Source organism: Taudactylus pleione, unplaced genomic scaffold, assembly GCF_031769625.1.
Source record: "Taudactylus pleione unplaced genomic scaffold, aTauple2 ptg000685l, whole genome shotgun sequence".
Lineage (NCBI taxonomy): Eukaryota > Metazoa > Chordata > Amphibia > Anura > Myobatrachidae > Taudactylus > Taudactylus pleione.
Window position 1 is genome coordinate 4,074,842 of NW_028285087.1, and position 13,191 is coordinate 4,088,032.

Genomic DNA, 13,191 nt, shown 5'->3' on the forward strand with positions numbered 1-13,191 from the left:
TTGTGCACCGTTAGCATTGCTGCTGCGTCTTGACCTAACAGCGCTGCTAACATATGCACGTGTCGCGGGAGGCGTGGGCGCAGCATCGGATCACCGTTGGGTAGCCAGAGGCCGTCTGAGTAAACCTAAGTTTTTGCCAGGGCCATGTAATCCGCTTCGAAAGGAGCTGTCAATCAGGCTGCGACTTATAAGGCACTGCGCGCGACGTCGCAGGACCCGATCACATGCACAGAACAGGTCATGCGCAGTCCCCTCCCCACCATTGGAAATGTACACATCTTTGAATCAGGCCCTTTTCTCCTTCATCCACTAGGGGACAATGGAGAGCATAGACAGTAGGGTATAGACTGTGCTGAGAGGGAGCTTGGCACTTTAAATTTTATGAAGTGTGACTAGCTCCTCCCCCTCCAAGCCTCAGTCTTAGTTCGTACAGAGGGGAGCTGGATGTGTTTGCACATTCCTCCTCAGGGTTTTGTAATTAGTTAGATAGCACTTTTGTGCTGAAGCTAGAATACATTGAGGACAGACAGGCAGCAGCTGCCTGTATGCAACGATGGAGCTGCCGGGGGGACCCGCTCGCAAGTGCACGCACTTCGCCTGGGGTCCCCGACTGCTGAGACCACCGTCTCCATTACAGGGGGTTCCACATGCCGTTGCTAGCAGCGCGTATAGCGGCCGCCATCAGTCACTAACACCGCCTGCAGCACCGCAGCTGCTGCAAGTATTCCCTGGCTCCCCGAGTAGCGGGGTAGCCAGGTTCTTATTAAAACAGGCGGTATAGCAGCAAGCAGGCTGCTCCGACTAACGGCAGATAGCTGTGGCACAACACGTTGAGCACACGGCTTTAATGTAAGAGCGGAAACAGTCCATTCACCGCTGCAGACCTGGTAGTGCTGCTAGAACAGCCAGCCTCATATACTAGGCTCATTATTGTCTGATTGCCACTTATACCCCTTTCAGACATACGACCCGGGAAATTTCCTGCTCAGACCCGGGAATTTCTCCTGTGCAAATTCCCGGGTATTTGGTAGAGACCCCCCTTTCACACTACAGCGTCTACCTGGGAAATTCCCAGGTAGACCCCTTTCAGACAAGAGCAGGGTTTTTTAGATTACATGGCAACTGCTGGACACAAAGATGAGGTGGAGCTGATGTGAGTGATGCCAGGCCCTGATCATTCACAACTGTGCCCCCTGTGACTGGCATGCTGTGTATGTGGGGGTGCACATAATTTGAAACCCTGCCCAACATGTCCCCAAACTACCTCCCATGGGTGCCCTGGCAGCTCGCCCCAATCCCCAGGCCTCTGGCTGGGCTGCCCCTGGACACAAGTCTCCTGCCTGGCACTGATCACGGGCACAGAGAAGAGCAGAGCAGCGGCCGAGGTGCCAGGGCCGGACACAGGTGCACGATGAGCAGTCACCCACCAATATTTGCGGCAGCAGCAGCAGCGTCCCACCCAGCCCTCCCTGCCTCTCACCTCTACAGTAGCCGGGCAGGCAGAACCCCCAGCGAGCCAGCATCTCACCCCGTCACCCGATGCTATGCCCGGGAAATAAGGGCAGTAGTGGTGGTGCAGCGGCAGTGTGGGCGGGTGGTGAGCGGCAGCGCTGAGCGTCCTATAGGACGTTCTGTGCTGCCAACTCAGAGCAGCAGCGCTGAGCGTCCTATAGGACGCTCTGCGCTGTCAGCTCAAAGCAGCAGCGCTGAGCGTCCTATAGGACGCTCTGCGCTGCCAACTCCATGTAAAAGCTGCTTGGTGCTGCCCGGGAGTAGTAAATTCCCGGGTAGCACCATTCAGACAGAAGCAGGGTAATTTCCCGGGACTTAAGTCCCGGGAAAAACCCTGGTCGATTGCAGGGGCGGCTACCCGGTAAGGTGTTCCCGGGTAGGTACTTTTCAGACAGACTTGGCTACCCGGGAATTTGGCAGGCCAAATTCCCGGGAATCTCGAGATGTCTGAAAGGGGTATTACTCGTGGCATCTCTATCCAAGTGTGCCTGTCTGTCAGGGCGGGCTATGTGCTGCTCTGTATATAACAGTCAGCAGCAGGGACACGCTGTACATGGCAGTGTAATAAATGCTATATTATGAGAGGATGCCTATTACTTACTGCTCACATGTTAGCGTGCTTATAGTACCGTTTAAGTGCCATAGCGGGCGGGGGGAGCTTAGCTCCAGAGCCCTGTTTCTTCCTCCCAGCGCTGCTCTGGAAGGTGCAGGCGGCCATTACACGGGGGGACTCTGCCTGATGTATAGATGGCACTAGTTACTATATCCTTCTGAAGAAACGGAGACTTTCACTCCAATGTCACTGCCAATGTTTCAGAGAGACGTGTATGTATGTGTGTGTATATATATATATATGTGTATATATATATATATATATATATATATATTCTACTGCTGCCACCTAAATGGAACTGTAAGTACACAGTGGGATTTAGGCTGGTCTGGAGAGCATTTAAGTATCTGTAATTACTTACCTTCTATGCCTAGCGTTTTCTGGCACTGCTAGGAGCGCTGTTAGGGCAGGTGTGGCGCTCTCCTGTCTCTCTGTATACCAGTTTTTTCTGTTGACCTTTTTCATTACGCTTCAATGTTGTGTGGGGTATGTATGTATAATGAGGCTCTAAGGCGTCTCTACATATCTGCAAATATTATGCAGATTAGTTTACACAGGACAGTCCTATAACCCACTGTGGCTCTGGCTGTGTGGAGTTTGTGTGTTCTCCCTGTAAAAAAATTGCACCCTAAACAAACTTCAGACATGTCAGATTCCGCTGTCATGGATGGCGCAGGTTACATTAAAGCTGCCCATCCACTAGGCGATTTTGACAGGCGATTGCACGATAACGACGTAGTTATAGTGCAATCGCTTGCAAATTGTCCGCAAATCGGGCAGTGAAATGTTAAAAACGACCAGCGAAGCGCCTGCCCGCTGGTCGTTTTTAACATCTATCATCGCCTGAACAAATGTCAACCTGACGACCGCCGTCAGGTTGCCATGTTCAGTGATGATTGATCTGCATACACTGAACGTTCAGTGTATGCCCTTTACCCCTAGGGGGACGACTGCAAAATTATGATGTCCTAATCGTGCCGTCGTCCCCGCATCTAGTAGTGGATGGGCAGCATAACAAAGCAAAAGAGCTTTGGGTAATTGGCTGACGGGATAAGAAATAAACTGCCTTTAAGGAGCTTATTCCGTCAGCGTAATATACAATCTCAAAACAAAGGCTCTTTCCCGTACCACTGATCAGTGTCAGATACCCTGGTGGTGCAGGGGCAATTACATTGCCTTATATATAGGAGAATCCGAATCCCAGTATGGGATTCTCAGAATATTTTATGGAACAGATTTATTTCTGCAATCCGCCAGGTATGGCAGATACAGGAGGAGGACACTAGTCCTGCCCCACACTTTTCTTTCTAAAGAAATAACAGACATGCTATTGCATTTCCAGTTTTAATAAACCTGGATTATGTTCTGTTGTCAGCTAGGGAACATCCGGATCAACAAATTTTTGATCTCCCGGCGGTTTTTCTCTTTTTCAGGCATAGCGGTACATCGTGTGAAAATCCCACTACTGTAGATAATCGGTTTAGCGGCTGTTTAAGACATGTCTTTTAAAGACATCGGACATGAGTTTAAAGTATACTCCCAAGTCCATTTGTACAGCTGCAAGTGTGATACTGCGTCCTGTCATTGTTATCTACAAGAATCGAAGAAAGTTGTGAAAACATTTCCATGCGTGGATAGTGTTTTTTTCTACTTCAGGGTCCATAGGGTATCCACAGGATACCTTGGGGTATAGGTGATGACGTCAGGCATCGGGCACCATAGAGTTAAGTTTTCAGTCCTCCCAGGATGCACTAGGGTCCCCCGAGCCAAGGCATCCCAATTTCGTGTGGTGCCCAGCCGGAGTCGGATGCACCTGCTAGAGGGGGGCTTAGAAGAGCCCCTGAAGTTTTCTTCTTTGCAGCTGTGGCTGCACATCTGGAAGTACAGCATGGACTGTCAGTACTGAGGTCCATGCTGTCTTCCCTACACCCCCGCCGGTACCAGAACGCCGGTACTGATCCGGGGATGCTGGTAAGCATCTGGGGTCACAGCTAGCTAGATGTTCTGGGCCATGGCCGGATTTAAGGGGTTTACAGGTAAGCAGCAGGGGTCCCGCGGTGGGACCCTGCTGAACATGGCCCTAAGTTCCCAGGCAGGGGGCTCCCTGGGGACTGGCTGCAGCGTGGAGCCAGGTATTAACCTGCGCTTCCACTACCCCTCTGGGACAGCGGACCGCGGCAGAGCTGCGGCGTCCCAGGGGTTAAATGCATGCCAGGGGAGTGCGCCTTCCCTATCTCACAGCCGGCACCTCCCCGCTGCACACAGCCCTCTCTGCACACGCCGACTGGCCCTGTGGCAGCGCTCCTCCCCCAGGCCAGCCTCCTCTATGCTCCTCGGTGGCCATCTTCAGAACGCATGGAGAACGCTGCTGGAAGCCTATGATCGGAGGCATCGTGGTCTGGGTCCCCCGGCATACCTCTCCTCCGCTGTGGTCAGGTCTGTGTATGCAGCGCTGTGTCCTACCAGACTCTGTGTCTGCGTAGTTGAGTATCAGCGCTGATAGTGCAGGAATTCGTTTTTCTGTGCATTGTATGTGACTGTGCTAGCGCTGCTGCCTGTACTTTTAATTTCTTACTGTCAGCCTTATCACTGTCCCTGTTCTTTCTGCTAAAGCCCTTGCGGTGCGGTGCTTGCAGGGTGGTCTCTCGCTATACTAGCAAGTATTGGTGAGAGGGGTCACATACTTACCATCATGTCTGAGAGTGACTTTCCTCTCCAGCTTCAGTGTACTACGTGTAAAGTACCTATAGCGGAGGGGGAGGGTAGCGCGGAGGGGCTATGCCGGCAGTGTTATTTATTGGCGCGGCCAATTACTGTCACTGCACCGGTGCAGGAGCTGCCATGGGCTTGTTTCGCTAAGGCGCTTACAACCCTGGTGGGCCAGTTAGCTCCGCAGCCTGCATTCTCACAGATGGGATTGTCCCAGCAATCAGTGGTGTCGTCACCCATGCAGGGTTTCCCGAGACAATTGATGGTACCCCACAGTCTCCCTATTTCCCCTCCCCAGGTCTCTCAGGAGCCTGCGTGGGTTAATTCCCTGACTAGTTCTGTACAGCACTTGTCGAACGTGTTACAAGGGGAGTCTGTGTTGCGGCCACATAAGCGGCCGGTGGCATCTCTGTCTGCTCCTTATGAGGATGACGGCGTGACGTTTTATGGATGGGGAGATTCTGGATCTTTCGGACCAGGAACCTCTCCGTACTAAAGAAACGGACGCTAGGTCCAAGGTGTATATTCCTGGATTTATTCGGGCAGTCCGCACAGCTTTGGTGATTGAGGACGAAGATCCTCCAGTGTCCAAATCTAAATATGCCTTTTTTAAGGATATTAAGGGTGACGCCACAGTGTTTCTTCTTTCGGGTCAACTGGTGGACCATTTAGAGGAGGCGTGGAAACAGCCTGGCAAACGGTACCAGCCGCAGAGGCGTTTGGCGGTGGCTTATCCGTTTGCGGATAATTATTTTTCTAAGTGGCAATCCCCTCCACAGGTGGATTCTCATGTGACACGCCTAGTCCGTAGTGCCACATTGCCCATGCCATCCATGTCTTCCCTAAAGGATGCTACGGACCGCAAGGTGGAGATCTGCCTAAAGTCCGTTTATTCCCTTGCGGGGGGGCAGCTAGGCCAGCTATGGCCATTTGTTGGGTTGCCAGAGCTATGGAGAGCTGGGCTGATACGTTGGAGGCGTCCTTCGATTCCGACTGTTCGGCTGAACAGACGGAGTTGATCGGCAATCTCTGGGATTCGGCCACTTATATCAACAAAGCGGCCATGGATATTAGTACCCTGGCGTCTCGGATTTCTTCGGCAGCTGTAGCTGCTCGTCGCACCTAATGGTTGCGATCTTGGAAGGCAGACGCTGATTCCAAAAAGGGCTTGGAAGCGTTGCCTTTTAATGGAGAAGTTCTATTTGGTCCAGACCTGGACAAAATTGTAGCCACACTGGCGGCAGCCAAATCGGCATGTCTCCCGTCTGCTGCAGTTCCTTCCGGTTCAGGTGCGTCGTCCTTTCGACCTTATAGGGCCCAGGGTAGGCCTAAAGCACAGTCCTTTCCCCGACAGGCTGGCCCCAAAAAATCGTCCAAGCCCCGGAAGCAGGCCTGGAGTACCAGACGTCCGGCCCCTAAGCCAGCTGACAAACTTGCGGCCTGACTGTCCGGGCCTCCCTTTGGGGGATACCAAAGTGGGAGGCCGCCTGCTGCAGTTCGCCCGGTGTTGGTCGGTCACCACGACAGACACTTGGGCTCTCGAGGTGGTATGCCCTCTGCTTCCGGCACAGACCCCCATCTCGATTCTTCACCACGGGTCTGCCATCAGACGGAACAAAGCCACGGAACTGCGGAAGGTCTTGCACACTATGCTCCAGGCTGGAGTTATAGTGCCTGTTCCATTCTCCCAGAAGGGCCAGGGTTTCTATTCCAATCTCTTTTTGGTGCAGAAACCCAATGGGTCGTTTCGTCCAATACTCAACCTCAAAACTCTCAACAAGTCCTTGCGGGTACCGAAGTTTCGGATGGAGACCCTACGGTCCATCATTCTGGCGCTGGAACCTGGGGACTACATAGTGTCATTGGACATACAGGACGCTTACCTGCATGTCCCTATTCTTTTACGCCATCAGCAGTTCCTCAGGTTTGCAATCCGCAGCGACCACTTTCAGTTCCGGGCGTTACCTTTTGGCCTGGCGACAGCACCACGTGTTTTCACCAAGGTGATGGTGGTCATGGCGGCTTCACTGCGGCTGTAGGGAGTCCGCATGTTGCCGTACTTGGACGACCTTCTCTTAGTGGCAGGATCTCCGGAGCTCCTTCTACGCCACTTGGACCTGACCACTGCGGTACTGCAACGGCACGGCTGGTTAATAAACTGGCAGAAGTCCACCCTGATCCCATCTCAGCGGATTCTGCACCTCGGAGCATTATTGAACTCCGGACAGCAAAGGATCTTTGTGACGGGGGAAAAGATCTCTGCCTTGCAGTTGAGGGTGCGCAGTTGTCTACAGAGCCGCCGGGTGTCTCTGCACTCGGCGATGAGGTTACTGGGCTCCATGGTGTCCGTATTCGACATGGTGGAATATGCCCAGTTTCACTCCAGACCTCTGCAGCACCTGATCCTGTCCAAATGGAATGGACTGCCTCAGAGTCTAAAGTCCCAGACGATGGTGCTCACTCCGGTGGTTCGCCTGTCCCTAGCCTGGTGGTTGCAGACGACCCATCTCAACAAGGGTCGTCCGTTCTGGGTGGCAAATTGGGTCCTGTTAACAACGGACGCCAGTCTTCGGGGCTGGGGAGCAGTCTCGGGTCCACACTTGTTCCAGGGCAGGTAGACTCGGGCAGAAACAGAGCTTCCAATAAACATTCTGGAGCTCCGCGCGGTGTTCAATGCCCTCCGGCAGGCACATCTGGTTCACCAAGGTCACCCAGTGCAGGTCCAGTCGGACAACGCTACCACCGTGGCCCACATAAATCGGCAAGGAGGAACCCGAAGTCGGGCGGCTCTCATAGAGGTGTCCCGAATCCTGGTATGGGCGGAGCGCAATCTCCCGGCCATATCAGCAGTCTTCATCCCGAGAGTGCTAAACTGGGAGGCGGACTTTCTCAGTCGCCAGGACGTTCATCCGGGGGAATGGTCCCTGCACCCGGACGTTTTTCAACTGCTGGTGGACAGGTGGGGTCATTCAGAGATCGACCTCATGGCGTCCCGGCACAACAACAAGTTGCCGGTGTACGGGTCTCGCACAAGAGACGTAGAGGCGTCTCTGGTGGATGCTCTGTCCGTCCGGTGGACGTTCCGGTTCGCTTATCTGTTTCCTCCGTTTTCCCTTCTTCCAGGGGTAATCCGGAAATTCAAACAGGAAGGAGGGACGCTCCTGTTGATAGCTCCCGCATGGCCCAGACGGCACTGGTTCTCAGACCTTCAGGGTCTGTCCGTGGACAGTCCTCTGCGGTTGCCGCTACGACCGGACCTTCTGTCACAGGGTCCTTGTCTTAACCCGGACCTGACTCGGCTGTCTTTGACGGCGTGGCTGTTGAGACGGCCATGTTAAGGTCCAGGGGGTTTTCCAGCTCTGTAGTGCGAACCATGCTAAGAGCTCGGAAACCGTCTTCCGCGAGAATATACCATCGCGTGTGGCATACGTTCTTCCAGTGGTGTCGACCGAGAGGTTATGCACCTCGGGAGTTTCGTCTGTCTAGAGCAGTGTTGGCTAACCTTGACACTCCAGCTGTTATGGAACTACATAACCCAGCATGCACTGCTACAGTTTTGCTATTAGGGCATGCTAAAACTGTGGCAGGGCATGCTGGGATATATAGTTCAACAACAGCTGGAGTGTCAAGGTTAGCCAACACTGGTCTAGAGTGTTAGCCTTCCTACAAGCGGGACTAGACCATGGGCTTCGCCTTGCTTCTTTGAAGGTGCAGGTTTCTGCCCAGTCTGTCTGGTTTCACCGTAGGATTGCTACAATCCCTGATGTGCGCACCTTTATACGAGGTGTTCTGCGAATTCAGCCGCCATTTGTTCCACCTGTGGCGCCTTGGGACTTGGCTGTGGTCCTGAGGGCTCTCCAGGGACTGCAGTTTGAACCACTGGGCTCAGTGGATCTTAAATGGCTAACAGCTAAGACTGTTTTCCTTCTGGCCATAGCTTCGGCCAGACGTGTTTCTGATTTAGGGGCTCTCTCTTGTAGACCCCCTTTCTTGATTTTTCATGGGAACAGGGCAGTGCTGCGTATTCGTCCTGAATTTCTTCCCAAAGTTGTTTCCCAGTTTCATGTTAACGAGGAAATAGTTGTACCGGCTTTTAACTCACCTGGACTTTCAGTGGGTGAGGCCACTTTGGATGTTGTGCGGGCCTTAAGGACTTATGTTGACCGCACTTCTTCGTTTAGGAAGTCGGACGCCTTGTTTGTCCTCTATGGCTTCCGTAAAAAGGGTTGGCCTGCTTCAAAGCAAACTTTGGCAGCCTGGATCCGTATGGCGATTTCAGAAGCTTATCTTCATGAAGGCCTGCCGGTTCCTCCTTCTGTAAAGGCTCATTCCACTAGGTCTGTGGGTCCTTCGTGGGCAGCTCGACGTGGTGCCTCTGCAGTCTAGATCTGCAAGGCGGCCACGTGGTCCTCTGTCCATACCTTTGTGAGGTATTACTCGTTTGACACCTTTGCCTCTGAGGATGCTCCCTTCAGGCGGCGGATTCTCCTTTCAGCACAGGAGCGTCCCCACCCTTAAAGGATACTGCTTTGGGACAGCCCCAAGGTATCCTGTGGATACCCTATGGACTCTGAAGTAGAAAATATGAGATATGGTAAGAACTTACCTTTGTTATCTCTATTTCTACGAAGTCCATAGGGTTCCACAGGACTCCCGCCCTGTCGCACCTATGCTGCAGATGGGCTTTGCTCTGGTCACCGGTTTTTCCGTCTCCCTCTAGTGAGACTGTGATTCTTGTGTGTGTCCAGATCTTTTTTCTCTCTCTTCCTTCTCCTCCTCCGGCCTCTGGCTTGGTACGTAACTGAGATGCCTTGGCTCGGGGGCGGGGTATAGGAGGGGGACCCTAGTGCATCCTGGGAGGCTGAAAACTTAACTCTATGGTGCCCGATGCCTGACGTCATCACCTATACCCCAAGGTATCCTGTGGAACCCTATGGACTTCGTAGAGATAACAAAGGTAAGTTCTTACCATATCTCATATTTTTTCATTGCAGCAAATCTAGAGACATCAATCCTCTTATATTCCGTCTGAGGCTCTTCCCCCTAGAAGTTCTTATACAGGAACCTCGTTTTCGGTCCTTTAGTGCTCCGGGTTGTTCATGGGACAATCAACTCCCTGTGGTTCCGGAGGTCGGGGTAGAGTCGCAATAACATCTACTCAACATGAGGTTGTCCACTACTGAGTCTGGTGCAGGATGGGCTTTCCTCTCACCTGGGGGTCCCCAGAGTGGGAGCGAGTCTTCAGGACTTCAGAGTAGTATGGATGGAAGCTTGTACGGACGATTGGGTCCGGGATCTCATCACTCGAGGATACAAGCTTGACTTTTTAGTCTCCTCCTCTACCTTTTGTTTTTTTTACCAGTTTCCAGCGACTGAAGTATCGTCTTACAGCAAACTATACACTAGCTTCTATCCACAAGAGTGATGGTCCAGGCTCTCAGACATCTGACCGGACAAGGTTTTCTTTTTACTCAGACCTACTCTGAACTTGTAGAATCTTTCTATTCCTAAGGATTTTCAAGTTCAACATCGAGTCCCTTCAGTTGGGTATTGCGGAACTAGAGAACAGTGAATCCCGATATCAAGGACTACTTTCTTCACATCCCTTTATGGCCGCTTCACCAGGTGTTTCTGAGATTCGTTTTTCAGAACTCTCATTTACACAGAGCTCATGGCTGTCATGACTACTTTCCTTCAGAAACAGGGGGTCACTATTATCCCTTACCTAGACGATCTTCTGCTGAAGGCCCATTACAGGGTTCAGTTACTGCAGAATGTCAGTGACTCACAGCTGTCTCATCGTCAGGGGTGGTTTCTGTATTTTCCCAAGTCTCATCTGCAATGACACAACATGGACACCTGATATCAGAGAGTGTTCCTTCATCAGGAAAAAGCAACTTCCATTCAGGACATGGTGAGGACAGTCCTTCGACATCATCTGGTATTGGTGCAGGTTTACACTCGATTCCTGGAGAAGATGGTCAAGGAATTAGAGGCCTTTTCCTTATGGTGGATTTCTCTCCAGGATTTTTCAGCTAGTCCTTCTCTCTCAGTGAACAGGATCCCATCTTTTCCTTCACCAACATGTAAAGTTAAGTCCCAGAACTCTGATACCCCTTCTCTGGTGGTTGAACTGTTTCTACTGGAGGGAAAGATATTCGGAGTGGGGGATGGGGACTCTTCTCACCACAGACGCAAGTCTGAGAGGATGTGAAGCGGTGTTTCAGGAACAGCACTTTCAAGGCTGCTGGGTATCACTGGAAGCAAGTCTGCTGATAAACAGTGTTCTCCCCAGAAATTTTTTCCAGCCGGGTGACATCAATAAGTAGCCGGGTGGGGGCCTTCGCAATTATGCGTGCGCCAGAAAAAGGGGTATCTCCCTTACCATTCCAGCCCGACAGGTCTCAGGCTGCTCCCCCACTGGGTCTCAGTCAAAAGTGCCCATTATGCAGTGCCCCCTATATGTGTGCCCTTTATAGAGTGCCCCCTGTAGTTTTCCCCTTTATGCATTGCCCCTGTAGTTTTGCTTTGCCCTTATGCAGTGCCCCCAGACTGAACCCTTATGTAGTGCCCCCAGGCTTAAATAGTGCCCCTTAGGCAGTGCCCCCATACTGGTCCCAGCCCAGAACTTACCTTAACTTGCTCGCCACTCGCACTTCCACTGCCTCGCTCTGACTGGATCTAACTAGATCCAGCAGGCGTGCGGGGCAGCTCCTGACGTCACCCGAGCACTGCATCACTGGGAACACTTGCCTCTGAAGCGATCGAAGGCTTCTTTAGCCTCCGGTCACTTCAGAGGCCAGAGTTCCGCAGCAGGGGTCGGCGGGGGAAAGTGCTGGGTGGTAGGCTGTTTCTGCTGGCCGATGTGCCCGCAGAAAACAGCCTGGAGAGAACACTGAAACATATTGGAATCGCGGGCAATTTTCTAAGCTATTCAGACAGATCACCTGTTGCGGAGCCGCACAGTCAGGGTCCAGTCGGACAATGTCACGACAGTGGCGTACATTAATCAGCGGATCCAGACGTCCGGCGAGTTTAAAAAAAGTGTAGGATGTGCATTCAGGGGAATGGGCACTACACACGTAGGTTTTTTCACCAATGGCGGGGTCTTCCTCAGTTCGACCTCATGACATCCAGGCAAAATCATAAACTGACTTTCTACTGCTCTAGGACGAGAGACGAGGCGGCAGTGACAGTGGAGGCATTGTCAACACCGTTGCATTTCAAATTTGTCTGTTTCCTCCTCTCCCTCAGATTCTACACATCAAAAGGGAGAAGGCCAAGGTTCTCTTGGTAGCTCTGGATGGACCTCGCAGATCTTGGTATTTCATCCTTCAACTTCTGCTGATCGATCAGTGGCCTATACCTGAGAGAAGTTATCTCACTTCAGGTTCCTTTAGTCTATCCATTAAAGCAGCTACGTTTGATAGTGTGGCTCTTAAAAGGGCCATTTTCAGAAGTACAGGGATCCCATCCAGGGTAAGCCCTACTATGCTTAGTTAGGAAGAAGGAAGGTTCTTCTAAACATTACCACCGTAACTGGAAGACTTATGTTTACTGGTGTGAATGTGGAGGGGCTCCTCCTACAGAATTCAACCTAGCCAGATTTCTGTTTTTTTTTCTGTAAGCAGGTTTCTCAGCCAGTCTGCGTTTGGGTTCGCCGAAGGTTCATATTCCAGCTCGGACATTTTTTTCTTCCAGAAGAAGTGTGTCTTGAATACCGGAGTTTCAGACTTTTCTTTAGGGTGTGATTCGGTTGCAACCCCCCTTTGTTCCTCCTGCGGCTCATGGGATTTGGATCTCGTACTTTCTTACAGTCTCCTTTTGTTCGACCTTTTGTAGTTGGTGGAGTTCAGATACCTTTCATGGAAGGTAACACTTCTCATACTGGCATCAGCCAGGAGGGTGTCGGATCTGGGAGCTCTTTCCTGTCGTCCTCCATACTTGATACTTTATGAGGTATAGAGCGGAACTCCCTACAAGTATGGATTTTCTTTCAAAAGTGATTTCGGCTTTCCACATCAACCAAACTATTGTGGTACCGGTTCTTCAACGACACTCTCCTTCGTCAGGATCCTTGGATGTTGTTAGGGCTCTTCGTTTTTATGTGGTAAAGACTGCAGCCATATGTAAAACAAACTTTTTGTTTTGTATGCTGCTATGCTTTTCAAAACAGTCACTGGCCCACTGGATTCATCTGACTGTCAGTCAGGTGTATATGGCTTCATCTAGGGAGCCTTCGTTTTTTTCTATTACAACGCCACTCGCTCCATAGGTTCCTCGTGGGCATCTGCTCGCTGGGTTTTTCCATGCTACATGGTCTGGCCGACGTTCCTTTTATTCTTTTTTATAAATTT